We start from the raw sequence: 12961 nt of genomic DNA on the forward strand, positions 1-12961 counted from the left end.
TGCCGCCGCAATTTGTGTAAGGATTAGCACAGCAGAAGTTGATGGCTGTTAAAGAAATGTAAAGACCGGGACCTCAAGTAATTTACTGCAGTGTAACGACGAAGACCTCGAAATTCATGTCCCATGCAGCAATTTCTGTGGAGTTGATAAAGTCTCCATTAGAGTTCCATTCGGAACATGCCAATGGCGGAGCCAGGACCCTAGAGTTAGGGCGTCAATTTACGATAGCACGATAATAGTAGAGTTTAAAACCAATAAATATGTCCATCTTAAAAATTCACTCTCCTATGGTAAATATACTTTTTTTAATTTAAATTGTGCTTAAAATTTATAGTGAAAAATACCTTTGAATTAACATTTTTGGTAAGTCTAACACTCTTGTGAAGGGTAATGATTATAATTTTTTAATTATTTTTGGGAGCTTAAAACATAATTTTCTCAAAATTGAGGGGGTGCAATTGTTCTCCCTCAACTATATGTGGCTCCACCGCTGAAACATGCAAGTGCGACCGCGGTTACTAAGGCCGACTTGCAAGGAATAGAGCAGCAAAATGTCACTCAGAGAGTGAATTAAGTACCTAACTTTATTTTAGTTTTAGTCTATTTGAGTAAACTCCTAGGGTTGAAAGAGAAATTACTCGATTCTCAAAATGATCTCCATGAAAAAAGAGTTTGGTTTGCCAACTAATCAAGTTAATTATAAATAGTATTTTGTGCTCAGTAAAATTTTAAATTTCACTTGAACTTGATTCAATCAGCAAAAAATTTGAAATTTATGTGTAAAAAAACTCAAGTTACTATAAATTGATTCAAGCTTGACTCGATTAAAGGTTATTTTAGTTCAATTTTTTGATAAGCAAATATGCCAAATTTGAGCGTATTGTTGAACACATTAAAATAAATAAACAAAATTAAACACTGAAGTGTTTGGGTTGCTTAGACTCATTTACACTTGTATAAATGATGCCATTAGTAATCCTTGAAATTAAGTTCCTCGTGTTCTTAGTTAAATCCTCAACTTTTGAATGTGTCATCTTGGCTCTAATCTTATCAATCTTCAAGCCAAATTCAAGTTTTTTTTTTTCATTTTAATTGCCTTCCTTGGGTTTGACTTGATGTCAATTTAGAAAGTAGGCAAACATTTTTGCTGCCTCTTATGGTTTTATTTAAATTAATTAGTGTTTAAGGTACACAATATATGTGTGCCGGTGATTAAAATTATGATCACTCATAAATATTTTTCACAAGAAATGTTTTTCACTTGGAAAATATTTATGGTGAGGGTTTCTTGTATTGCATTTACTTATTTATTTGGTAGTTGCTAACGTAATTAAAATCTCTACATTAAGCTCTTTAAAATAGGATGCTGGGGAAGCAATTAATTCAGTAAACTACCCTTGAAACTATTAATTTTATATGTGTAGAAAGGGTAAATACTCTTACTAGTGAAGATATTACAAGAAGTTTAAAAAAGGGAGCATGTTCAAAACATCCCTCACATTTTACAAAATGACTTTTTGCGTCACTTTTAAAAGTATACTTTTATGTCCCTTACAAATTCACATTGGTTAAATTTGGTCCCTATCTAGGTTTCTGACTAGTTTTAATCGGAATCCACCATGTGCCTTGCTTGTAATCATTTTTTAAGGGCAAAATTGTCAAATTAAAGTTTACATAATACGATCCATAGTCCCTTACATTTCACAAAATGAATTATTTTGTCCCTCACATTACACAAAATAAATTTTTTTCATCTCTCATATTTTAAAAAATAAATGTTTTCATCCCTCATTATTCATGTGTACGAATAACTTTTTTTTAAATTAATATATATCTATTTGATTTCACCTGAATAATATGAATAGCATATAATAGCATATAATATATCTCTATTTTATTTCACCTGAACGTACTGTTCAAGTGAAATTAAAATAGATATATACAGGGGTTTAAAAAAATTGTTAGTTTTTTACTCATGTTCATTCCTTTTACTCAAAAATTGAAAACAAAGAAGATATTTAATTCTAAACATTATCAAGCATTTATATCGAATTAAATTTGGACAGAAAAAATAAACAAAGGAAAAGTATGACAAAATGAAGTAAGTGATTGACACTTTTAAATTTTAAGATAATCATAAGGTAAGAAATTCAACTATTGGTCTTAAAGGTGGCCAGTAAAAATTTCAGATTTAAATTGTTTGTTAGCATGACCATAAAATTCGATTTAACATTGATTAATTAGATGGTCTTATTATACAACTTAATAAATGAATTATTACCAAAATAGAAAAGGTTGTAAATATTAAATAAATTTACATGGTGAAATCAAATATTAATATATATGGGTTTAAAAAAATTATTAGATTTACACTCATATATATATCTGTTGCCTTCACGTTTAAGCTGTGGTGGAGATTACGCCAGCGGGATTCCGTATGGTCGGACTTCATATATTCTAAGTACATCGGGGACCGGCATCCGTTGCAGGCGGAGGTGGCACGGCCGTCGGGGACGTGGAAACGGCTAATCGGCATACGCGAGTTGGCGGAGGTACAGATTACATGGAGTCTGGGACCAGGAATGGTAAATTTCTGGTTGGACACTTGGTGTGAGCTCGCCCCTTAGATGCATTGGTTCCAACAGATGGAGACAGGCCGCACTTTTTGGTGGCTGAGTTTTTGGGGCGGGAAGGATGGAATAGGGACCGACTACTTTGCTGGCTCCCGGGTAATTTGGTGGAGGTCATAGTGGAGACTCCATTCGACTTGGATGGGCATGATCAAATCCTGTGGGCGAAGTCGGCGACCGGGTGTTTTTCTTTAAGCACGGCTTGGGAGCTGTGCCGGCAACGTCGGGATGGTTTATCTTTGGCTGGGATGATTTGGAATAAAGGTACACCTTTGAAAATTTCATTTTTTGCTTGGCGGCTGATGAACAATTTTGTGGCCTTGGATTCGGTGATGCGAAGAAGAGGGCTGCCCGTGGTGTCCAGGTGCTCCTGCTGCCTGGAGGAGGCAGAAACCTTGCCACATCTCTTCGTCAATGGTCCGGTGGCAAGAGAGGTTTGGGGACATTTTGCAGGTATGTTTGGCATTCTTCACTTGCCGTCGGATGATATTAAGCTCTTATGGAGGGAATGGGCCACATCGCTGATACGCATCCCCGCTCATCATATTCGGTGTGTACTTCCGCTGGTGGTAACATGGTTCCTATGGCAGGGAAGGAATAAGGCGAGGTTTGAAGGACAGGCGTTCTCAGCTCGGAAGGTCATTATTGAGGTGAGCAATTTCTTGCATGACTTGGGAAGAGCAAAAAAGATGGACAAGACACAGTTCACCGGCGACCGGGACTGTGTATGGGCACGCTTCGCTTCCGACGGAGCTCGGAAACGACGTCCAGTGGTGGTTGCCTGGGATAGGCCACCGCCCCTGCGGTACAAATTAAACACGGATGCTAGTGTGGTCAACGGGAGGGCAAGTGGAGGAGGAGTGCTCCGGGATTCTTTTGGTAGGGTTATCCTGGCATTCTACAAGGAGTTTGGGGAAAAAGGAGTTCTGCAGGCAGAGGCTCTAGCAGTATTAGAGGGGCTCCTTTTATGTGCGGCAAAGGGGTTACGTGGGATTCTAGTAGAGGTGGACTCGGCGGTACTCGTATCGTTAGTCAACTCTTCGGCTCAGGGAGGTTGGTTGTTATGTAATGTCCTGCGGCGGATTAGGCGCCTTTTGGATCAAGTGGCTATGTCTTTTACACACATATTCCGAGAAGCAAATGGGGTGGCAGATAGGCTAGCTGCTCTACAAGGGGGTACCACGCAAGTTTTTGAGTCGCATCTCCAGCTTCCTAGGGAGGTGCGAGGTTGTATTGCTATGGATGCTGCCCAAATCCCGTCTTTTAGACTAGTGGCTCAGTAGGGGGAGAACGCCTTCAATTATCTTGTATTGGTTTGCTCACATCTTGAATAAATGAATATTTATTTAAAAAATATATATATATATATATATATATCTGTTGAATAGCATATGCACAACTACAATTAGTTTGTTTAAGTGAAATAAAATAGAGATATATTACATACTATTCATATTGTTCAGGTGAAATCAAATAGATATATACATGAATTTAAAAAAAAAAAACTATTTGTTTACATGGTCAATGAGAGATGAAAAAATTCATTTTGTGAAATGTGAGGGATGAAAAATTTATTTTGTGAATGTGAGGGACGAAACAATTTATTTTGTGAAATGTAAGAGATTATAGATGGATTATGTAAATTTTGATTTGACAATTTTACCCCTAAAACATAAACACATGCAAGGCACGTGATGAATTCCGACCAAAAATTAGTCGGATACCTAGGTAGGAACCAAATTTGACCAATATGAATTTGTAAGGGACGTAAAATTACACTTTTAAAAGTGAGAGACGAAAAAAGTCATTTTGTAAAATGTGAGAGACGTTTTGAACGATTTTCCCTTTAAAAAATGTCAAATATGTACTGGCACCACATAGTGGACTCCTCCTCCTTTGTATATTGTGTAGACTAGGTTAGTCTAACTGTGGAAGTCACAGCCGAAAATTTTATTTTAATTCGTACTCTCTTGCATAATTGCAATGTTTCTAAACTCGAACCGGCCAGTGAACAGAGAAGGGAGCAGTTCGCGCTCCGACCAGCCGATTCATCGGTTCATTGATTTTTTTTTTTTTTTTAATGCTTGCAACTTCAGTACCATGCACTCACAGTCACAGGTCGTCTCTCTACACAGTCACAGGTTGCCACTCTACACTTGAACTTGACGACTCATGCACAATCCAACATAGTTATTGATAACTTAAATCCTTAAAATGCATTCATCAACACAATTTAAAACTAAATTTAAGTTGAGATAATAATAAAATTTCTAAAATTTATACATGAAATGGAATGATAAACATAACCAAAATATCATAATTCACCGCAAGTTTTCCTAAATTCATTACAAACATGAATAGATATAGTTCAGATGTTCACCAATTATCACAAACAAAAACACAAAAATAAATAGAAATAAATGTTAACATTTTTTCACATTCCTAAAAAACGTCCATAAAAGCGTCCAACTCATATTCAAGGCAAACAATTTGAATAACAAACTTCCATCATTCGTATCACAAGGTAATAGCACCACATTCACAACTTCATCAATTTAACTTGAAAAGGTTAAAAGTTTATTACAAAAATATAAATCTAATTGTTCAAACTAAAAAAAAAAGGTGAGAAATTTTGAAAAACAAAGATACAACCAAACACAAAAATTTTTTTTTTTTTTTGAAAAGGAGCATATGTTATATTTGCAAACCAAAGTTACAGAGTGTCACCAACACGCCCTTGTTACACCGCATTCCCTCCCATCCTCCTAATAGATGACATGTCTAGCTTATCTAATCGGACCTCGCCCTTTGCTAACTTTGGAAACACGTTTATGTCATCATAGATAACACAGCTTTGTTGCGGGTGAGAGACACCCACGTTAGCCAGAATATTCACCACACGATTAGCTTCTCTGAAGCAGTGAGAGACTCTGACGACGTCCACAGTCATGTTCCAGATTTGTTCTATTTCATTCCGGATCTGCCATGAACACCGAAAACGGGGTTGAAGAATCCCCACTAACACCTTAGAGTCCGATTGAATTTTCACATTGGCAAATCCTCGCTCCGCACACAGCTGAAGGCCGGTTAACATTGCGAGGGTTTCGGCCTGTAAACTCGACCTTATTCCAAAGAAAGCCGAGAAAGCCAACAGAGGCACTCCTGACGAGTCCCGTAAGACTCCACAACTACCACTCCACCATAGATTACCCTTGGAACATCCGTCTGTATTCAGCGTCAGATCGACTGTCTCCCTTGCCTTCCACCGCACTAGGTGAAAAGTAATAATGTTGCTTTGACGACCCGACCATTCAAAAGCTGAGCAAATGAGAGGAAACCAAGTGTCATGTTAAAGTGAATCTCCACCCCTGCCTTTATATCGGAAACAACGGATTGACAAATAGTAGTCGATTGCATTCTGGTCCCATCAAACATGTAAGCATTCCTTGCCCTCCAAATGTGCCAGCAAATGAAAATCGGTAACAACGTGAAGATGAGCCGCTTGTGAGCTGATCTCGAAGGCGACATCCACCAAGCCACTACTCTAGCCCTCAAAGAAGACCCTCTGTACGTGAGACCGCACATGCTAGTAAAATAATTCCACACATCGTTAGCGACCTTTCCCTCGAAAAATGCATGTTCTACTGTCTCGATCGCTCCCTCAGGACAGCACCAACACTTTGACGGCATCATCTGAAACCCCATCCTACACAAAATATTAGGGAATGGCAGCCTCCGCAACAGTAACCGCAGCATGAAGAATGAGACTTTCAACGGGATGCGAGGATGCCAAAAGTGAGAGTGAACAAAAGAAGAACTGCGAGCCAGACGAACCTCCTCGAGAGCTGAAGCCAGTGAAAACTCGCCCGAAGAAGTCAAACTCCATATGGGCTCATCAGGCTTCGCACCACGAGGAAACGGGTGGAGTAAGACAGAAGAGACTAGGTCAAGAGGGAGGGCTCGGGCCAGTAAATTTGGGCTCCACTTTTCATTTTCGATGAAGTCCTTAAAAGAGAGGGCTGTATCCACCTTGGCCTTAAGAAATAACGCGCCACTCCCCATCCAATTATCATACCAAAAGTGGCATGTACCCCCATGAATCCGCCAGACCATAGCGAACTCCGCTTGTCTACTGATATTTAATATTCTCCGCCATGTTCCGGAAGCGTGGCGACTCAGGTCAATTTGACACGGGTGGAGGTCTCGACAATATTTAGCTTGCATAAAACTCGTCCAGAGAGACGCCCCAATCCTAAATTGCCACCACAATTTACAAGAGAAAGCAGCATAAATATCACTCAACCGTCTGAAGCCCACTCCTCTCTCCTCAACCGGAAAGCATAATTGAGACCAACCAATCCAGTGATACCTTGTGCCTTCCTCCGAGGAGCCCCATAGAAAGTTTGCACACACTTTTTCCACCATTTTGAAAATCGAGGCAGGTAACACCGCCGCCGATAGCAAGTGTACTGGTACAGACAGCAGCACATGCTTAATCAAGGTTAGTTTTCCTCCCATGGAAAGGAACTTGGATTTCCAGGAAAAGATCCTGCTTAAAAGCGCCTGAGCTACGTCCTCAAAATATGCTGACTTACACTGTCCGAAATATAAGGGAAAACCAAGATACCGAAAAGGAAAAACCTGACGTGTAAATTGCGTGACCCTTTCGATTACCCTTCTATGGCCTGGTAGCATCGATGGGTGAGCTAAATAACCGCTCTTTTGGGCATTCACCAGTTGCCCCGAGGACTGCTGGTATGCTCCTAATACCTGCATAATGGCTGATAACCCTGCAGTAGCCCCATTTGTAAATATTATTACATCATCTGCAAAGGCTAGGTACGTGATAGTGGGACACCTCCTTGGGACCCGAACCCCCACAAAACCCTTCTGCTGAGTTAGGCTATTCAAACCCCTTGATAATATCTCTGCTCCAATAACAAACAGGACAGGGGATAAAGGATCCTCTTGTCTGAGGCCCCTACTAGAATTAAAAAACTCGTGTGATACCCCATTGATGATTACAGAGAACCAGACTTTTGCCAGCATACGCCAAACCATGTCAATAAATCTTTCCCTAAAGCCAAACTTCCTCAATACAGTGATAATATGTATCCAAGACATCCGATCATATGCCTTCGTCATGTCCAACTTTAATGCTACATTGTCTCCCCTTGTCTTCTTACCTATATCCGTGATCAGCTCCTGAGCCAACAAGTAATTTTCAGTGATACTCCGCCCTTTTATAAAGCCGGTTTGTTGGGGAGAGATGATTCTCGGTAGAATCGGAGCGATCCGTTCCACCAGAATCCTTGAAATCACCTTATTGAAGAAATTGCATAGACTGATTGGCCGAAATTTAGAGAAATTTTGGGGATTAGGAACATTTGGAATCAGTACTATGGATGTAGAGGTGACAAACCGAAGCAACTCCGCTCCACAAAAGAAACTCCCTATCGCCTTGTAAATATCCTGAGCTATGATATCCCAAGCAAAGTTGAAGAACTTCCCTGTAAAGCCATCCGGTCCTGCAGCACTCTCCCCATCCATTGCAAACACCACGCGTTTAATTTCCTCCAAGGTCGGTACCTCTTCGAAGCCCAAATTGTCCTCTTCTGTAATTAAGGACGGGATGAAGTTGAGTAACCCATCCGCGTGTGTCGTTGTCTCATCCGAGAATAGACTAGAAAAATATGCAACCGCCTCGGATGCTATGGCATCATCATCCTCCACCCAGGCTCCGTCTGCCTTCTTAACCCTGTGTATCATTCCTTGCACCCGCCGCTGCTTAACCATAGCATGAAAGTATTTGGAATTCCGGTCTCCACTACGGAGCCATTTTACTCGAGCCTTCTGATGCCCGTACTGCTCTTCCACCGCTAGAGCCCGATTAAGCTCGGTTTGGGCCCTTTGGAGCTCCATCTGCGTCCTCTTAGAGGATCATTCTCCACAACTTCCTCTGCTCTTAGGAGCCCTGCCTCAGTCGTTTTGACTGCATCAAAAATATTTCCAAAGACTTGCCTATTCCATTCCTGAATACTTCTCCGCACCGCCATCAATTTGGGATAAAAAATCCGCAGGGGGAGCCTTGTACATCTCTATTTCTAGCCTCTCTTATAACCTCCATCAAGTCCGGCCTTGTTGTCCACATATTCAAGAACCGAAATGGTCGTGGTTTATTGTCAAGCCGAGACCCGAACGAGATCATCAGAGGAGAATGATCCGATGGATGCCTAGCGAGGTGGACAATAGATATGGTCGAGGCTATATCCAGACATTCTTCATTCAATACTACTCTGTCCAACCACTTCCATATCCGGGCCCGTCCCCTCCTATTATTGCTCCAAGTAAAACTTGGTCCCGAGAAGCCAGCATCGAAAACCTCCGCCTCCTCCATAAACGACAAGAGCTCCACACCTTCAGCCATAGCAAAAGGCCGACCCCCACGCTTTTCATGGGGGGCCGTTATAACATTGAGATCTCCTCCAATGCACCAAGGCGAAGCCCCAGGTTTATCCCGAATTAAATTGGACCACAACTCCTGCCTTTCCTCCACAGAACATTTGGCATGAACGAATGAAAATATCAAGGGACTTGGTAACCATGGGTGTTGAACAGACAGTGAGATATGCTGATTAGAATTCCTGACAATCGAGCAAACAAACGGAGTATTAAAGAAAACCCAGAGTTCCTCCGTTTGGTCAACAACTGTCGAATCAAATGCTAACCGCATGCGGATGTAATCAATTCGAGAAATACTCAATTTTGGTTCTGAAATAGCTACAAAATTAATGCCATGCAATCTAACTAATCTTATCAATCAACGCATGTTAGGTCTTCTAGAAACCCCTCTAATATTCCACATAAGGACATTAATCATGATGAAGATAAAGGAAAGAAGTTTGAGCTGTTGTTGACCTAAGCCATCTGTTTGACGGAATACGAACTCGAGCACCCCGACCCTTAGACGTTTTGTTCTCCTTCCCTGCTTCGCCGTGCTGTTCAATGTTCAGCTCCACAAATATAGACGCCGGACTAGGCTCTGGCACTATAATCATCCTTGGTGACAAGTTACCTGCAACTTGGGGTAGAACAATAGAACTCCCGTCAACCCCATAGTCATCCCCCTGGACACACGATATCAATGACTGCTGGAGAGGACCCACCCCATCGTTACTCCTTTGTTGTTCGCTTTGTTCCACTGCCTCCGTTTCTTCCGCCATGACACGCTCAGCAGTGTCCTGTATGACAAAGTCAGCAGCTCTATTAATTACCTCCTCCACAAAAAATTTAATTGCTACTAAACATCACCAATTAACATGTTATATTACCAACTATTTTCTCTTGGACATCAGTCAAACAAAAAAACCAAGTTGGACTGTCTGCATCAATCAAAAAAAAAACCACCTACTTTTTATTTGTATTCCCCCAACAAAGCAAAAAGGGTACAAACTAGAAATTAAAAAAAAATAATCGAAGAAAAAAATAATAGTTATAAAATGAAACTAAAATTAAAAAAAAAACTAATGGAATAAATTCATACCTTGAAGACCTTCACTGGATTGGTCAATGGCAATGGCAACAAAAAAATCCAAGTCAATGATGATTGCTTAGCTTCGAATTATCTTTATCTATAAACAAAATAGACAAAAAAGGACGAATTCATGTAAAAAAAAAAAAAAAAAAAAAAAAAGAGAAACCAGATTACTAGATTAGTGCTTCTTTAGATTTCCTTCAAAATTTACCTGTGCATTACACGAACTGCAACTCTGCAACTAAGCCGAAGAAATCATGCAAAAATAATTCAATCCATAGTTGAAATGCTAAAAGGAGAAGAGGGGAAAGAAAATAGAATAGAGGAGGATGAGCCGATGAGGAAGTTAAGCAAAACAAAGAAATAAGAGCCGATGTGTCTTAGTCCCTAGTGCTGGGGTTTCTCTTTTTTAATTTAATTTTTAGTTTTTCACTTAATAAGTTAAGTAGATTTATAGACAAAATAAGTTTGTCCTCTGGCTGTAGGCTACCAGTAAGAAATCTTTCTTGTTGCCTTGAGGATTGGGGTTTGAATCTTAAGTGGCTGCATTCTTGAAATCATTTTTGTTTGAAAAATTTCAAAACCGCCGGTTCACGGTCTAAACGATTTTTCACGGTTCGTCCGGTTCATTTGGTTTCTGACGATTTTTCATTAATCTCCGGTTTTAGCACTAGGCCGGACCGTTGAGATGTCCGATTCGGGGTCCGGTTTTGAAAACATTGCATTATTGAGGTACCAATTAGCTGAAAACAACATGACATTACTTGTTTTTGACTTACTTTTGTGGAAGTGCCACTGTTGAAGAAGCATCATGTAATTAACGCTGTGAAAGAAAAGTTCAAAACATATAATACAGAGCAAACTGTGGGAAAAACGTATATAATCTTGGTATGGAATTCAATTTCATATGAAAATTATGTCACCAATAACATTCGACTTTCCTTGAAGCAACTCTATTACAATCTCAAAAGCTTTAGAAGCCTTTTCTTTTACTTTCTATCACACAAATCTTCAAACATTTCATCCATTGTCTTATACAAACACATTTGCCTCAAGGGTGGAGTGGGGAGACATGATTGCTTGAATTAGATATATCAATAGATAGGGTTTGAGTTGGACTTTTTTGAATTGGATCTAGATTCAAACTCAAAAAATTTAGTTTGGTCCAAACTCAAATCCAATCCCTTATAGATCTGAAAAAATAAATCTAGACCTAAACTCTCATAGGTTTGGGAATTCAATATATATCAACGAAGAATTAACGTATTTTAAAAATATATAGAATTCGAAAATAACATAAATACCATCCAATTTTTTCATACTAGCAAATTTTAAACATGCCATATAACACGGATTCAAATTTGAAATTCAATAATGCACATGTGTTGATACATCTATAGCTACTATTATTAAAAAAAAAAAAATCACTGCACTATCAGTGTATAAAAAGTGAATCCTTAGTTGAAGTACAACTATGCTAACAAAATAAACCAAAGCTTTGGAGATTTTTATCTAATTTCTTATTGTTTTATTAGTGTCAAGTTTTGGATAGTTTTCTATCTATGTTGAGAAGTTTTTTAGGTATTTATTTATGTGGTTGTACTCTTAAGCACCAACTCTAGTGGCTTATGTAGAGAGGGGCCCGTATGGTTCAGGACTAGTGCGACTCAATGTAGTTGGTGTACTTTTTTCATTATTTGGTATACAATTTGATGCGGATACGGGTGTGCAACAACTTCAATTTTGGGTCAAGGATTCTTTGGTCAACATTGGTGGTCCGATGACAAGATCAAGATCCAAGAAGGTGAAGGAAGCTTTACGAGCCTTGATCATTCACCATACAAGCAAGGAGTAAGCTAAGTTTGAAGATTTGATGGACCATGAAGTTACCTTGTTCACTTGTACGTTTAAAGTGAAAGAATGATCTCATACTTGTTAGCTTAGTTGGTAGTTGTCTTAAGACTGCCTAGTTTAGTAGTTGTTAGTCGTTGAGTATTTTATTACTTATTGGGCCTTATCTGGAAGCCTTAAAGAGTTGGCTATTTTAGTACTTATTGGGCCTTATCGGAAAGCCTTAAAGAGTTGGCTCTTTATGCGGACCAAATTCCTATTCCAAGTTTATGTGGGCCGGATTTGCCCTAGTTTTAGCCTATAAAAGGCACCTATTGTATGAGCGAAAAGAGAGATTATTACAACCAGAAATCGTGAGAAATTTTCCTTCAAGTTCTTAATCGAACTTACTCTTGAATTCTTGAGTTCATAGCTTAGGATTCAAATCAGACTTTATCGATTAGCTTGTTCCCTAATCGTGGTGTCGCTTCATCCACCTTATTTGCTTAAGGTTGCTGATTACGTTTGTGTGTCAGAGGTTTTGAGTTCATGAGAACAATCGAGTTCAATTTCTGTTGGGAGAAAAGATCCAACTCTGATAATTACAAGGTTGGGAGGTTCTAGGAGGGTCTTCCCCTAGGGTTGCTCATCAGTTAGTATCAGAGCATCAGGTTAATTCTCTTTTAATTGAAGTTGTTCATATCTTGTTAGTTTGTGTCTTTAGTCAAAAAAAAAATTACTATAGAGATACTGTTCATCGTTACTTGTGCCGAATTACTGTTCATCATACTGTAGCGTACTGTTCACGTTACTGTTCACCCGAGTCAAAAAAAAATCTGTTTGGGTGTTGTCTTTTTGTGTTTTCTGTCCAAGTTCTTGGGTTTGTTATACTTGTGTTTGGGTTGTTAGGGTTTAAAGACAAAAAAAAAAAAAAAAGAGTCAAGTACCTTATATTGTTTTAGTGTCC

This window comes from Coffea arabica, chromosome 6e (genome assembly GCF_036785885.1).
Source record: "Coffea arabica cultivar ET-39 chromosome 6e, Coffea Arabica ET-39 HiFi, whole genome shotgun sequence".
In the NCBI taxonomy this organism is placed as follows: domain Eukaryota; kingdom Viridiplantae; phylum Streptophyta; class Magnoliopsida; order Gentianales; family Rubiaceae; genus Coffea; species Coffea arabica.